The sequence below is a fragment of the Schistocerca americana genome, chromosome 8 (genome assembly GCF_021461395.2).
Source record: "Schistocerca americana isolate TAMUIC-IGC-003095 chromosome 8, iqSchAmer2.1, whole genome shotgun sequence".
Classification (NCBI taxonomy): Eukaryota; Metazoa; Arthropoda; class Insecta; order Orthoptera; family Acrididae; genus Schistocerca; species Schistocerca americana.
This window is the reverse complement of record NC_060126.1, coordinates 316445181-316462934: the sequence shown is the minus strand read 5'-3', so window position 1 is coordinate 316462934 and position 17754 is coordinate 316445181.

Below are 17754 nucleotides of genomic sequence, written 5' to 3'. Positions count from 1 at the left end.
GCCAAACGCCTATTAGCAAAGGGTTATTTCATCCGACAACCCATGCACTTCCCCAGCGTCCCTATCATCCTTAACGAAAATTATCACGTCCTCCGTTGCCTTGCCCGAGAAGAGATTAATCGGTGCGACCACAGCCTGGCCATATGGAACAGAAGGCACTCTCAATCCAGACTTAGTCCCCAGTGACTCTGATTGCAACTGATCATGACTCTCCTTACCAACCTCTAACTCACGATTAAGTTCAAAATTTCTCTCCTTAGTGCTATAATACTGCTCTGTTAATGCTTGCACTTGCTAAGTTAAGGCAACTTTATCTGCCGTAGTGACATGTTTTTGCACCATTTTGCGTACTCTACTTCCTCCTTAATGCAACTGATTTTTTTAAATAAGACAAAACACAAACTCCCATTCAACTCCACACAAAAAAATGTAGATACAAATTAATTCCTCCGGCGAATCATCGTCCATCTGCACCCAGAACAACTACTAAACAGATGATCAGTACGCCTACACACAAAACAAACAGCTGCTACAGCTCTGGTACACGACAACTCGTCTCCAGATAAATTGCAAAACGAACAGCTATGTGGAACTAAATTATCCCGTCCACCATCACCATTAAACAAAGTCAAGTCTATGGGTTTCTGTGGCTTTACAAAAGTAACTCCAAACATATTGTACCCTGCCTCACCCAACTAACTCTGACAACTAGAGCAAACATACAAAACAATATGTATACAACTTAGACTCACTGCACTACCTTATGTTCAGCTGGTACCTACATCAAATGGCACTGCCTCTCTCACCACCGCCGGCCGAAGTGGCCGTGCGGTTAAAGGCGCTGCAGTCTGGAACCGCAAGACCGCTACGGTCGCAGGTTCGAATCCTGCCTCGGGCATGGATGTTTGTGATGTCCTTAGGTTAGTTAGGTTTAACTAGTTCTAAGTTCTAGGGGACTAATGACCTCAGCAGTTAAGTCCCATAGTGCTCAGAGCCATTTGAACCATTTTTCTCTCACCACCCACCAAAACCAGCTCTCTCACCAAAACGTAGTGCTGGACGGGACGGACACTTCTGAACGCAGCGTATTGTGTTGGAAGGCGAAACGACCACCAAAATGTTACAACACCATGAGCTGAGGGGTTGTAATATGTCAGACGACGGAGATGCATGATTTAGGAAAGAGGGATGCCTCATGCTGAGGTGTACAGAGAAACACAGACAGGTGTATCATTGACTTTATTACATCGAAGGTACACAGCTGGCCTTGCAGTGTATTCGGCGATGGCGCTGCACACCGTACGCTGGTCAGCGCCAACGCAAATGCCGGGATCTGCAGCGTCGGCGTCTGGTTGCCCAGCCTCGCAGATGTAGCAATCCTACTCGTGCCGCGGCTAAGTGTTCATTGCGTACATTAGCTGCGCCCGTGGCCCAGAGCACGACTGACTGCTCCCTCAAGCGCAACTCGTGGACCGCACGTGGAGCATTGAAGGGAAGCAGCCGAGACCTGTCATAGCGAGTCTTAGCAGTTCCAGCTGTGCACCCAGGGCAGCTCGTTCAGTGCCTGTAGACTGCTGTGCACCCGGGAGCCCGCGAGATCGCGACGCAGCCCCGCCCGTGCTGACGGCAGCTTGCAGTCCGCCGGACCATGTCACCCAGAGAATGGAGGCTAGCAGCCCTCTCGCTCTTCGCGCTGGGCCAGCTCCCAGGTGCGACGCTCCCCACCACAGCAATGACAAGTCTGTGCAGCGGAGGTTAGGGATAGTTTCAGAAGGCCGGGTGGTTGCCGATATCCATCACCAAAAGATCGTCGTGGGTGGCCTGCAACTTAAACAAGCGTCATTCTCTCCAGTTCTAGACATGGGCAGAATGGCGACAAGACTGCCCGCTTTGAGCCTCCACTCTCGCTTATTTACGTTTTCTCCCTGCGCCTCTGACGTAGTTCCTCTGGAGGGAACAAGTGGAGTGCTATGATTCTTCAATTTCTCCAGGCTTATTTAATGATGAAATAAATCTCAGGTGAACAGCCTGGTGTGAATGTACAAAGGACACAATTTTCGGCAATCGAACTTTTTGCCATCGTCAGGTGTGCTGATGTACTGCCAAGGCCCATCTGCCATGCGTAAGTCCCAAGGAGAGGAGAATGATACAGGATTTTACCTGACGACATCGCCTGCATTCGTCAGAGAATAGAGGTGGTGTTCAACTTCTGTATTTGTTATGTGGCATCTTGTTATGCGGGATGGTAAAGTCATATCTGTAAGTACAGAACTGCAAGCAGTGTCCGTTGGGTGCACCCTCGGTTACTCAGTGGTCGAGGAGTGCAACGGGCCGCTGATAGCAGTCACGATCATCTTGAGGAGCGCCAACTTCTCAGATGAGGGGATTGGCAGAGGCACGGGACCGTCTGTAGAAACGGCTATCAGTCTTCTGGATGCGGAGCATAACTTCCAATTCGTCGGCTTCTTGGTGGAGGTAGCGCCGCGGGAATTGCGGGTGAACATGAAATACCCGGCGGAGTATCTTGTTCTGTTGTGCCTGGAGATGCTGGATATGGGTGTGGGCCACATTGCCCCAAGCCTCACACCTGTAGTCAACAATAGGACGAATATATAGCCGGAAAATGAGGAGGCCATTCCAGACAGAGAGGTCAGACCCTTCATTTAGGAATGGGTACAGTGCTCCCATCCGGTGGTGGACCTTAGCACGGACAGCATCAATGTGCGGCTTCCAGAGGAGTCGATCATCCATGATGACGCCCAGGTACTAGACAGTCTTCTGCCAGGGGAGGGCAGTCCCGTAAAGTCGGAGTGGTGGGGCCGGCATCGTCGTCTTCCGCATAAAGATGATGGCCTGCATCTTCTTGGGGTTGAAACAGATGCTCCAGCATGCCGCCCAGAGTTCCAGGTCGTCGCACACCCGCTGCAGCTGGGAATGCATGGCTGCATGCCACCGGCTCCTGGTGTAGAGCATCATGTCATCTGCGTAGACTGCTTTCTCCACACGGGACAACATCGGAAGGTCCAAAGTAAAGATGGTATAAAGGATGGGGCCCAGGATGGAGCCTTGTGGCATTCTGGCGATGATAGGCCTGGCAGTGAAGAGGGTGGCTTCAATGTGGACGGCGAAGGTTCGATGCTGTAGATAGGACGCAATGAGGCATACGTACACCTGGGGGAAGCCAAGGTAGTCCATTTTCCTCAGCAGACCAGCATGCAAGACGCTGTCAAACGCCTTGGTGCCGTCGAGAAGGACCACGCCACTGTACTCACGGTTGTTAAAGCTGCGAGTGATGTACTCAATAACACGGACGATCTGCTGGGTCATGGAATGGCCGCTGCGGAAGCCAAACTGTTCAGGCGGGAGGATTTCCCGAATGTCCAGGATGGTCCAAAGTCAGAGAAGAAGAAGCCGCTCGAACAGCTTGCTGATATGTGGGAGCAAACTGATCCTTTCCCGGCTTTGGGATGGCTACAGCGATGGAGTGCTTCCATGCTGACGGGTAGATACGAGTCCACAGCACCCAACTGAACATGGCTGTGTGGTCGATAATCGCCAGGATTGGCAGGTTCTTAAGGACCCGGCCAGAGATGTGATCGACTCCTGGAGCCTTGGACGCTGGGAGAGCCTTGATGCCCGCGTTAACTTAGGCAACAGAAATAGGTGGGATGTCATCGCAGTCCTCCTCCATGTCCCCATGGAGGATGGTCTGCACTTCTGCTTCAGTCCGGTTGATGTGCAGCTGGTGCACACCATATTGAAGAGGGGTAAAATTCTTCTGAAAGACGTCCGCCAGGAGATTCGCCTTGTCAGCATGGAGATAGGCCGCACCAGTCGGGGTCATGAGTGAGGGTATCCAAATCTTCCATTTAGTAACGAAGTGGACCGCATTCCAGTGCATAGGGTCCAGGGTGAACGCCTGCAATTTCTCAGCCCAGCGTTGGTTCTTGTGCTGGACAATCGCTGACTTAATGTTACGGTGTGGGCTGCTGATTTGGCACTTCAGCTGTGGGTCCTGGGTGACGAACCAGTCCTTGCAGAGGCGGTTACAAGTGTGAATGTCCTGAAGGATTTCTGCCGATAGAGCGGAAGTCGTGAATGTGCTGGGGCGTGGGCGGGGCGTCGCCCCCTCCAGAGCTGCAGTGATAGTATTAGCCAATCGTTCCACAGAGGCCTCGTGAACCCCGACACCAGCCACCTGTTGCTGCAGAGCCGCGGTAACTCGCCACTGGAAGCAGTGCCAATCCATCCGGTTGAGACTGAGGCAGCCCGGACTATGCGCCAGGCGACATCCAGTTGGAAAAGAACAGGCAGATGATCAGAGTTCATGGCGTGGATGACTGAAGCCATCATGAACTGGTTAAGCCCTCGAGTGATGGTGGCATCGAGAATGTCGGGCCTCCCTCTGCTGGGATAACATGTCAGCTCCATGGGACCACAGACATACGCATTGACTTCTTCAGTGGCCTGGAGGAGAAGCCAGCCATTGGGTTGGTGACCAGGGAATTCCATGCAGCATGTTTACAGTTGAGGACACCAGCGATGAGATATTTTCTAGGAGTGGATTAAGATTGCTGTGCTGCCCCCCTGTGTCAGCCTGTTGTTCTGGAAGCATCAGTAACTGACGATATTTGAGCAGATGCCTGGTTTAAGAAAGGTCTCATTGACCAGGCATATGTCCACATCGTGGCGAAACAAAAACTACCAGAGCTCCTCAAGGTCATGAGTGAGGTTAGCTGCGTTGTAAGCCACTATGCGAAGATCATCTAGGCGACAGCGTCTAGGCAGGATGAGCGACCATGGTGACGTCAGTGTGGGTCCGGAGGCTGCGTGTGATCGTCGCCTCAACCATGGCGGCGACGGTAGCAGGCAGATTGACTATGGCGGTCATCATCGTGGTCAGATGTTGCATCAGCTGGAAGATGTCCTGGAGCCCAACTGAAGGCGCTGCTGTGGTCAGAGGAGAAGCTGGCTGGTGGCCTTGGCGTTGTGGAGGCGGTGGTACACTTTGCACCTCTGCAGCCGGGATTGCCTGTGGGTGGGAGACGCCCTTCAGTGCATCTGCCACAGAGACACCTGGCTGGATCCTCGCTGACCGACGTTCCATTAGGTAGGGCCACATACGCTTGTTGTTGGCTGGTCGTGTGGGTGGTGGTTGACTCCTCCGGCGGGTATTGGCACGTCGTGAGGGCTGGACAGGCGGAAGACCCTGTTGCCGATAGCTAGCCTCCTTGTGCTTAACGCAGGAGCGAAAATTGGCGGGATGGCTGCCTCCGCACAGGCCACAGATGGGCAGCTCATCCCTGCTCCTCGGACATAGGTGGCTGTCGTGGGCAGCACCACACTTGACGCACATAGGCGGCATAGTGCAGTGGCGAGCCACATGGTTAAACCCTTGGAAACGGTAGTATTGGACCGGGGCACAGGACTTCCGCAGACGTTCCACCATGATGGAGAGATCGTAAATTCGGTTGAGCTGGAAGATGTTCCGATGCCTGGGGGTATCCTGCAGGATGACGACGCGATGGCCGGTGAGCTTGTTGGTCCCGGGCATATGATGGTAGTCTACCACCGTCGCCATGAAGCCCTGGTCCTCCAGTTCTTCCTTCAGGTCGTGCATGGGGGCTTAATTATTATTAATTTTGAAAATAATTTTTATTTTTCGTTCGTAGCTGTATGTCCGATTACGCTGTGTCTCGTAAACGGTTGGCCCTGACTAGTATTATTACGCACTCTGACTGCATGGAACATCAACAAAGAATGAAATGAAAATTTCCTGTTAACACAATTAATTAATTAAGTCCCCAGCAACTATAAAACCTACGAAACCAAAGCACAAGTGTAATTGTTCTGTGTGTGGGAGTGTGACTCAACGTACACATCTGGCACGGTTCTTCTTCAACAAGACAAGAAATTTTAAACATCATTTATACTGCAGTAATTAAAAAATAGAAATACTATAATAATGTAAGGAAAGCAGAATTACACTCTAATACAAGAACACAAGCCAGATGCTTTGTTGACTGAACCTGTAATGACACATTATTCAGGACACTGAAATAATGAGAGAGAAAAGAAAATTTTATTTTTACCTTCGTTTATATTGATGAAAGGCACTCTAAACATTACAATCTCTCCACACTGACTCGCTACTACCACATCTCAACAAGAACCTTTCAGTATCACATCTCAGCAAGCACTCCCTGCTACGAGTTCTTAACAAGCACTGACTACTACAAGTTCTGCCCAAGCACTGCCAGTGGAGGCGGCTGAATAATACTCTTTGGCGCAATCTCTGGCACTGTGGCTCAGTGTAGCCACCTTTCATATGCCCCTCCTCCACGGGCCAGAATTTGATGGTATTTTTGCCAGCATCAGTGGTGAAAATACCACCAAATTCGTCCACAAAATACAGACAAAAATAAAAGATAATATTAATATGTAAATATCACATAATTAGATAAAATTTTGGCTTTGGACTGACCTTTCAATAACCTAATATATAAAATACAGTAGGCAATACAAATTCTTCCATACATGTGGCTTTACATAATAGTTTACATAATACACAAAAAATCAGTTTATACAAATGTTCACATAACATGCTTTCCATAGTTCAAGAAACAAGTAGTTGACAGTTCCAGTAGTAGCACCCAGCAATGGTCAACAGGTGCAAATACCAACAAGTGACATCATTTTAGTAGAAGCAGTCCATCAGTGGCACCCAGCAATGTTGAACAGGTGCAGACACCAACAAGTGACATCATTCAGCAGAAGCAGTTCCATTAGTGGCACCCAGCAATGTTGAACAGGTACACACTGCAACAAGTGACATTAGTTCAGTAGAAGCAATCCATCAGTGGCACCCAGCAATGTTGAACAGGTACAGACAGCAACAAGTGACATCATTTCAATAAAGGCAGTTCCATCAGTTGCACCCAGCAATGTTGAGTAGGTGCAGACACCAACAAGTGACATTATTTCAGTAGAAGCAGTCCATCAGTGGCACCCCGCAATGTTGAGTAGGTGCAGACAGCAACAACTGACATCATTTCAGTACAAGCAGTCCATCAGTGGCACCCAGTAATGTTGAAGAGGTACACACAGCAACAAGTCACATTATTTCAGTAAAAAAACAGTCCATCAGTGGCACCCAGTAATGTTGAGCAAGCGCAGACACCAACAAGTGACATTATTTCAGTAGAAGCAGTTTATCAGTAGCACCCAGTAATGTTGACAGGTGCAGACACCAACAAGTGACATTATGTCAGTAGAAGCAGTTCCATTTTTGGCACCCAACAAAGTTGAGTAGGTCCAGAGAGCAGTCCATAATATTCACTATCACTGATCATACTGTTCATCAGAGTTTATAAGCAGAAATTAAACATGTCCTAGTGGCACCAATCATGTAGAAAAAGTACAAGTAACAGTCCATAATATTCAATATCACTAATCACACAGTTCATCAGCAGAAATTAAACATTTCTAAGTGGCACCCATTATGTTGAAAAAGTGCAGGTAACTGTCCATAATATTCACTATCACTAATCACACAGTTCATCAGCAGAAATTAAACATTTCTAAGTGGCACCCATTATGTTGAAAAAGTGCAGGTAACAGTCCATAATATTCACCATCACTAATCAGACAGTTCAGGCATGAACAATAGTTTGAATCCACATACAAATGCTTTTACAATGCTCTTACACTAAACATACAAATTCTAATAAACACACAAATGATATCAGATAATTGTCATATTAACTATTACAAATACTCAAATATCAGTAAACCTATAATATTTATGGGTGTCAGTGCAAGCCACTACAAACAAATAAAATAATATTTAGGAGATAGGTTGGGACTAATTATTTGGGATTAGGAAAGGAAAACACGCAAAACACACTCACTCATATTTCATCCACATTAAGTACTACTGTGTAATTGAATAGTGTTAACTGTGTAAATGTAACTCTGTCCAAGATTTGATGTTCATCATGTGTATCAAGTAGTAGTGGCAGCAATGTATAACAGTCAATAATAGTTAAGTCAACGTCATAGTCATCATGTTAAGGCCAATGTTTGCCAAGCCAGATCAAAATGTACGGTTGCTGAACAACTGTCAGTGAGCCAAGATATGCAATTACTTCCTCTTTCCAAAAAAAAGTATATACTGCTTAGTGATTTAACAAAGTGTGTGTAGACAATCTTCCTTCCACTTTAGTGTTCTAGTCTGCTATCTTCATCCTCCTTGTTCCATATAGACCAACAAAAAAAATACGCTCCTCTCTTACTTTACCTCTTATCCACCAAAACTCCAAAAATCATCAGCATCACATAATCTCAATACTTCAATAATACCTCTTACGTCGACACATATAAATCTTATCATCAATATCATTTACCTTACCTCTTGTCCACAAAAACTCCAATAATCATCAACTTCATATAATCTCAATACATCAATAATACCTCTTCAATACGTCGATACATATAAACCTTATTACCAATATCATTTCACTTCCATAACAACTCTTTCCTCTAGTCAGTCTCCTCGAACAAGTACAGATAAAATCCTAATGCAAACCTCATCATTCCATACAATCCGAAGACACATTGTCAACACACTACCTCTGTGTAATCCATCTGACCCAAATCTTCTACTCATTATGAATTATAAACAAAGAAATGCATATATGACCTCTAACAGACTTAGTTCGAATAACTCTCAGTAATTAAGTACGATTATGGAGTGTGAATGATCATAATATTTCACAGTGTGTACACCACATCAAGAATTATGGCAGAAGCAAACATATGGAGCATTTCTTGTGTCAAGTGTCACTTCCTATTTCAATTGCTCACGAAAAATGCAGTGTAATAACTGTCAATGGTCTAAACCTAGTTTTGGTATGTCATGTCGTTAGCTTCCTTCCTATTAGCATAAATTTCTACAGCTTCCATAAAACCTCCAGCTCATGTGACTTCTATGAAGTTTCTTGTACTAATGACGTTCGTCGAATTATAGCAGTTCATTTTCTTATCTTAATAATATAAGACACTGAGCGTAAGCAAAACATGCAATAGCGAGTAAATACACCAGTAGAGAACAGAATGTCAACAAGTGGATGCAGCACAATTCTTACAACGAGGCTCTGCCAAGCGAACAATCTATAATTAATATAACAGTGTAACCTAAACTCTATGTTCGTACACTGTACATGTACATCAGCATTGCTATATACCAAATTAAAGAGTAGTTGTGACAGTGAAAAAGCATAGCAGCCAAGCGATGCATAATATATACAAATAACAACCCAGTTCATTAATAATCATTGTCAAAATCAGTTAACGTACGCAAGCACGTCGCTTCACAAGTAATTTCATAGAACATGAAATTTAGCACAAAGTATGAATCACGTAATCGCGAGCAGAAAATTATGTCTAAAGTACGTACCTAAGTGGAAATATGTTACCTGGAAAATGAACTCAATTAATAGTTACCTTTTTTAGTTTATTAGTTTCTTTTTCGAAATTACATTCTTCCTGAAAATTTCTCGATAGCAAGTCGTCTTAACGTCAGACGCGCACAGAATTTACCTGAAGTTCTTAAATATTTTATAGAACTGTATCCTGAAAAATACTGAATGTCAATAACATAATTCATCAAGTCACTATAGCTTTATACTGAATTTAGTCGGAGAACTTAGACTGTGTATTTGTCTACGGCTGTCAGTGCATTCGCATTGAGCGCTCGATCAGCTGTAGGCGCGTGACGTAGGAAGTAATTGTTTGCGGTCAATGACTGCCTTGTGTGGCGCGCAGACTTGACTGTTGCTTTGAGTATGTGCCGCCGCCAAAACACAGCGCGGTATCCTTGTATTCTCTGCATGTTTACATCTAGCTGTTAGTTTCTCAAAGCATATCATTCCACAAAAATTTTTACGTTATATATATGATGTATTCCCTTAGAGCGTCGTGATTTAAGAGTTTCTACTTCAACAGTGTTATCATGAATAGTTTTACGAATTCTATATGGACCGTTATAAAGCAGAAAAAATTTGTGACACAAGCCCTTTCCTTTGTGAGACAAATGATGAGACTTAATTAACACCTTCTGACCAACTGACAAGATTTTTAAACGACCAGGATGTTTAGCTGATTTCTCTCTTCTAGCAGCCGCAGATGCAATATTTTGCAGAGCCATGTTCACAACTTCAGAATGCCGCAGTTTCCGTGAAGGCGGAAAAGGAATGATTTCAGATATGCGATTTGTCGGTGCTTTGTTTTTTAATGTCATTAAAGGCGGTAAAGAAGGTGAGTCATTAGGAAGTTCATTCAGAATGTTTTGAAAAATATGAGGATACTGATCCCACGTTCTGTGATTCTGATGACAATAAAGACGACACAATTTATTGATTTCCTTCATCCATCTCTCTGAAGCGTTAGATTGAGGGTGAAAAAGTGAAATGAAAATTGGTTTCATTTTACGACGCCGTAGAGTACGAAGCCAAATTTCAAAACGAAACTGTGATCCATTATCTGATATAACCTTATCAACATGACCAACTTCTTTAAGAAAATGGTTAATGAAAGCATTAGATACTGAACGAGCTGTTGCTTTGCGTAACGGTGTAAAACACACATATTTTGATGTCAACTCCACTGCTATGAAAATGTACGCAAAACTATTAGTAGAACGAACCACTGGACCGAACAAATCAACTGCAGCCATGTCCTTTAATTTCGCTGGAATGATAGGAAACAACGGTGCTCTGTGAGAAATTGTTGGCGACTTAGCCTTTTGACATAATTTGCATTTGGCCAGAACAGATCGAATATGTTTTTCCATATTACTGAAGTAGCAATTTTCCCATAATTTATGAAAGCATTTTCTGGGACCAAAGTGTGCATAACTGAAATGCGTATACCAAATCAGCTTATTTACCCACTCATCAGGAATACAAACTAACCAAACACAGTTGTCGAGCGATTTTCGTTTAAAAAGAACTTTCCAGATAGATCGCAAAAACGAGGTGTGGCCAAATCGTCCAATCTAACAAAGCGTCTAAGAAAATTACAGACACCAAGGAAACTACGAACATCACGTTTTGTGGTAGGAACAGCATAGTTATGAATAGCGTCTAATTTCTCTGGATCAGGAAGAATACCTTCTGTAGAAATAATGTGACCGAGAAATTTCACCTGTGAACGACCAAATTCAGATTTTTCCAAGTTCACAGTAATGCCAACTCTTGCAAAGATACATAACAATGAATCCAAAATTTTGTTGTGTTCACTCCAAGAATGTTTAGCAATAAAAATATCGTCAACATAAGAAGTAATATTGTCACGAAGATAAACAGGTAAAATTTCATTTAAGCTACGAATGAATGCTGCTGAAGATACAGTAAGTCCAAATGATAATTTCCGAAATCTCTTTTGGATAAAATCGTCATATTCGGTTATTGTTTACTTTCTCTCTAGATAGATTGATAGTCGAAGAGTTGGTTTGACAGATGCAAAGAATAGTAAAAGACTAGGCAGCGGTACAGAAAACTAAAAGGGAAATAGCACCACTACAGCTCGGGGCCCTATGCTCGCTACGGCACATATTCACTTAGAGTAGTGAATCCCCTGAGGACCCTAATAGCCGCACATAATTTCCAGTTTGTGTCTTAGTGGCCAATTTGGCGGAAGTGCGTACATAAATTGATCTAGCCATGAACATGGATGTATGTCATTCTTAGAATTGCGGAAGATCTTAAATTTCCGAACAGTCAAAAAGTGTTTATAGTCAAAGTTTTCTCCTCGTGGCGACAAAGACCTACCGCGACTGTCCATGTCCCAATGTCGATTATTGTCAAGTTCGCGCGCCTGGCGCTCTCTTGTTGCATCCCGTACATGGAACAAATTACATTCTTCAAACCCCTCTGCTAAACTAAGACTTGTCAATTTATCTGAGATCTCCTCAACTCTTTCCGATGAGTCACTTAATTGTTCTTTCTGTTTATTTACGTCTTCCGTAAGCGTCGTGACTCGGGTTTCAGTATTGACACATTTGGTAGTTAGCTGTTCATATTGTTGTGTTATGTTATTTAATCTGTCATTTGATATGGACTCCTCGATTCTCTCAAATATTTCTTCCTTATCTTTGCACGTTGTAAATTTAACTCTGAAAATTTCTGTACTATCACGCGATCTCTTTCTTCCTGTTCCCTGCCCTGTTCCTCTTGTCTGATTTCTGTTGAAATTAAGCTATTATTGTGAGCCTTCAAAATCGGTTGTACTTCTTCTCTAATTTCTTTATTTGATTCGTCTTTCATGTATTTGAAACATGTCCCTGTTCGTGAGCCTAACTGTGTTTCCATTGTTCCCATATCAGTTTCTAATTCAGATCGTAACTGTGATCCCACTGCTTTCATCTCGGTTTTAATTGTTCCTATTTCTGTTTCAATTGTTCCTATTTTTGAGCATAACCGTGTTGTCATTGCTTTCCTCTCAGTTCTAATTGTTCCTATTTCTGTCTTTAATTCAGATCGTAGTGAGTCTAACTGCGATCCCAAATTTAATATCGCACTCATCAGCTGCTCCATATTAACTTGTTCGAAATTCTTTTCGCCCCTAACATTTCCCGCAAAACTAACTTCCTTCTGCATAGCCATAAGGCTATCTGTGTTCGATACTATTCCAGAATCTTCTGTCGTTAATCTTGGATTCTGTGAATTTTCTGATTGAGAAAAATTTTGAAATGGTTCCGGACTATTTTCCCGACTTATTACATTGTTTTCCACTTCATTATCCATCATACTGTTTTCCTCTGTTGGCGAGTCCGCCATGTTAACAATTTCGTCATTCTCACTATTCATCATTTTTGCCTTTCTCATTGATCGCGTAATCATTTACAAAATATACAAAACTCGTCACTGTATGAAAATTGCACACAATGACACTTTATCTCCAACAATACCATTCACACAAAATGTTTCCTTCAAACATGATTAACGAACAATTGAAATAATTGCACTAAATTATCAAACCCGTAGACAAGACAACAACAAAAAATAAATTTTGAAAAATACCATTAGAAGAATGCCAATTACCAAATCTACACATGCAATATAGACTACAATTTACTACAACAATACTGCTGTCTACTATTTTTACAATCAGAAGATTCCAAGGGACGATCCGAAGCAGCGGTCACCACGTGCATGGGGGCTTAATTATTATTAATTTTGAAAATAATTTTTATTTTTCGTTCGTAGCTGTATGTCCCATTACGCTGTGTCTCGTAAACGGTTGGCCCTGACTAGTATTATTACGCACTCTGACTGCATGGAACATCAACAAAGAATGAAATGAAAATTTCCTGTTAACACAATTAATTAATTAAGTCCCCAGCAACTATAAAACCTACGAAACCAAAGCACAAGTGTAATTGTTCTGTGTGTGGGAGTGTGACTCAACGTACACATCTGGCACGGTTCTTCTTCAACAAGACAAGAAATTTTAAACATCATTTATACTGAAGTAATTAAAAAATAGAAATACTATAATTGCGTAAGGAAAGCAGAATTACACTCTAATACAAGAACACAAGCCAGATGCTTTGTTGACTGAACCTGTAATGACACATTATTCAGGACACTGAAATAATGAGAGAGAAAAGAATTTTTTTTTTTTTTTACCTTCATTTATATTGATGAAAGGCACTCTAAACATTACAATCTCTCCACACCGACTCGCTGCTACCACATCTCAACAAGAACCTTTCAGTATCACATCTCAGCAAGCACTCCCTGCTACGAGTTCTTAACAAGCACTGACTACTACAAGTTCTGCCCAAGCACTGCCAGTGGAGGCGGCTGAATAATACTCTTTGGCGCAATCTCTGGCGCTGTGGCTCAATGTAGCCACCTTTCAGTCGTCATGCATTAGAGACGCCGGAACTTGCTTGGGAGTCGATATCCATAACTGCCACATAATCCTCGTTGCAGGAGAGGCTGAGTTTGAGGGTATCACCACTTGTCTGTTTGGCAGTGAACGACTGCTTGCAATGTTCCTTTAGCCACATGTGCAGTTGCTTGTAGGAATTTTTGAACTGCAACACAATTGGCGGCACCTTCAACTGCGGTTGGGGCTGGGACGGTTGCTGCTGTGCCCCCTGCTGCTGTTGCTGGGGTAGTTGACCGTCGTCTGCGCCATCCTGGATGACGTCATAGCAGTTGGACGTCGGCACCGCGTCCGCGTCAGGTCGCTGCGGCTGCTTCGAGATCTTCTTCTTCGGCGGCTTTCAAAATCCCTCGTCTGCCCCAGTGGTGGCTTCTCCAGTCCGCTTACGTTGATTCCGCTGGTGGCCGTCGTCGTCGTCGCCCGACGAGTCACGGGTACAATCCATAGCGATATCCAAAGTTCGTGCAGAGGTCGTCAACAGGCCATTCCCGCGTTAACTTTGCCTGGTTATCATAGGTGGTAGGCCAGCTGAGGCCGTCGACGAAGTATTCTCCGCCGGACGGCGATCCGCCACACCCTCAGCCGAAGTTGATATCAGGAGCTCGCGCGCGACACGTCTGCTCTCGACGGAAGACAAACTCCGAATGTACTGCCAAGGCACGGCTGGCGTGAGGTATATATCAGATTCCCCCTCCCCTCCCACGGTCCCTGCCTCCGTCGTCCGCGCCGTGGGCGCTCTCGGCCGTCCGCGCCGGGGTTAGACACCCGTCTGGTTGTTCACTCGGAGGTCCGCGCCAAGGGAGGTTTGCCGCCGGCGTTTCGGAGGTTCCTCTCCCTGCCCTCGAAGTCAGTACATTCTGGGATATTTCTATCTTCTACTTAATACAAGTAATGGCTGGTTCCCAAGCTTGGTTAAGGGAATAGCCGCTGTCATGATTCAGTTCGGGTTTTCTTACTCTGATCTCTATAGCTTCTTTGATGATACAGTCCCAATATTCCGAAGTCTGTGTTAGGACCTTGGTCTTGTCATAATCCATGCCGTGAAGTTCTGACAGGCAATGCTCGGCGATTGCAGACTTATTAGGCAGTTGCAATCTCGTGTGCCGTTGGTGTTCACGGCATCAGTCTTCAATGGTGCTAATTGTCTGTCATGTGTTCCTTACCGCGTTGGCACGGTATTTTGTAAACCCCTGATTTACGTAAACCAAGGTCGTCCTTAACACTGCCAAGAAGTGCTCTGGTTTTAGTTGGAGGCAGAAGACGGTTTTTACTTGATATTTGACTAAAATGCTTCCAACTTTTTACGATAAGGTCCCAAACACGGAATGAATGCCATGGCCATGTTTTCCTCAGGTTCTTCATTACTTTCCGCCGGTTGTGTTGCGAGTGTCGGGATAGAGCATCCTGGATTTGTCTTTCCTTATAACTTTTCCTCCGAAACACGGACTTCAGATGGGCCAATTCTTGTTGGAGACTGTCCTCGCCAGAGAGGCCACGATATCTGTGTACAAGTTTTTAGCACGCCGTTCTTCTGAGCAGGGTGGTGGCAGCTATCCGCGTGTAGGTATAAGTCGGTGTGAGTTTCCTTTCTATACACGCTGTGCCCCAGCCTGCCGTCATCTCGTCTTTTGACGAGAACATCCAAGATGGTGAGCATACCATCCGATTTTACCTCCATGGTGAACTTGATATTCTCGTGTCTTGAGTTGAGATTTTCGAGAAATTCCGTCAGCTTGTCTCTTCAATGTTGCCAAATAACAAACGTGTCGACCACGTATCTGAAGAAACAGGTAGGTTGTAGTTGCGCTGACTCCAAAGCTTCTTCCTCGAAATGTTCCATGTACGTGTTAGCGACAAGAGGAGAGAGAGGACTCCCCACAGCAACGCCTTCGGTCTGCTCGTAGTAGTCACCGTCAAATAGAAAATATGTTGACGTTAGAACATGTCTGATCAGACCGATGGTTCTCTCATCAAATTTCCGATCGATGAGTCCCAGAGATTCAGGTAACGGAACCCTAGTAAACAGGGAAACCACGTCGAAGCTCACAAGTATGTCAGATTCCTTAATCGTGAGGTGGTTGATGCGTCCCAAGAAATCCGAAGAGTTGCGGATATGGCGTGGGCATGTCCCCAAATGACGGCTGAGCAGCTCCTTGAGGTACTTGGCAAGAGGATACGTCGGGTCACCAATATTGCTGACAATAGAACGAAACCGGACGTGTTCCTTGTGGACTTTCGGTAAGCCGTACAGCCTCGGAGGAAAAGGGGCTCTGGGTCGTAACTTCTTTGTGACGTCTTCAGGGAAGCTAGAATCTTTGAGAAGCGCCAAAGTTTTCTTTTCGACCGTCTTGGTAGCATCACTGTCAATCTTGTGGTATGCGGTGTCATCTAACAGGTCCCGCATCTTCATGGTGTAATCCTGGTGGGACAAGATTACCGTAGCGTTACCCTTGTCTGCCGGTAAGACCACTATGTCTGGATGTTCTCTTAGCTTCTGGATGGCCGCCCTCTCTTTGATAATTATAACGTCACCTTTCTACAGCCTGCTTCAGCCTCTACACACAGGTCACTAGGCACTGTTGTAACTGCAACGTATGGTTTCTCCACAGCACGTCGGTGCCCTGTGCTGCCCTGATTACTTCACATTTGTATACAGTGTCCGGTGGCCCGCGCCTTCTAGCCTGCGAGCGGTGTCGTAAACCCGCCTCCCAGAATCGTTTTCCGCATATCAATACTGCCCACGTCTGTCATCCGATGTGCCAGTCGCTCCCTTAACTACTGCCTTCTAGCCATAGCTGCGGGAGGTTTACAAGAATCCCCCAAATCCACGCCTGTACTTACTCGTGGTGCAGTAGCATATATAAAAACAGATCCATGTATTTATTGGTGTGTGTGTGTGTGTGTGTTCTTGCATATTGTAAGAATTCAATGACTTTTTTCTTTTCTTTCCTAGTCTGTAAACTTAATTCGGAAAGACAGTAAAAATTTCGTGTGACTAGGGCCTCCCGTCAGGTAGACCGTTCGCGGGGTGCAAGTCTCTCGACCTGACGCCACTTCGGCGACTTGCGCGTCGAGGGGGATGAACTGATGACTGTGAGGACAACACAACACCCAGTCCCTGAGCGAAGAAAATCTCCGACCCAGCCGGGAACCGAACCCGGGCCCTGAGGATTGACATTCTGTCGCCATGACCACTCAGCTACCGTGGGCGGACGGAAAGACAGTGATGTTTTACTGAAGTGGAAATAATACTGTTATTACGACTCAGATACTGTTCGGACTTAAATCATAATAACGTTTACTCATTATCTACATGAACAAGAAAGGGGGATCTCTTTCGTTTTTGTATCGCTTAAGTTTAGTTCTTTGTTGTGATAGTTTCTTACGTTTACCTCTAGTTTGGAACCGAACCATGTAAGTTACGTTAAATAATGAGTTGTGATGAAGACAACGTATTGTGTTGTGGTACATCATTTTAATCATATTATTCTGTTTTAATAGCTCATCTCAGGATACAGCTGCTGAGTTTTTGGAGAACAGAATTAGTTGGTTTTGTGGCGATATATTTTCCTACCATTGCGGTCTCTTGTTGAGATAACAATTACGTACGTATGTCATACAGAACCTGCCCATTTATTTTTTGGCGAAATCCGAGTTGCCAGTGTGAAGTGAAATTGGTGCACTTATATTTCGCGCTCATATAATTCTTTTAACTAAGCCTGTTAATTCAAAAGTATATGCTTCATGTTCAGACTACTGATTAATTTCTAAGACGACTCTTATGAACTGCTCATATCG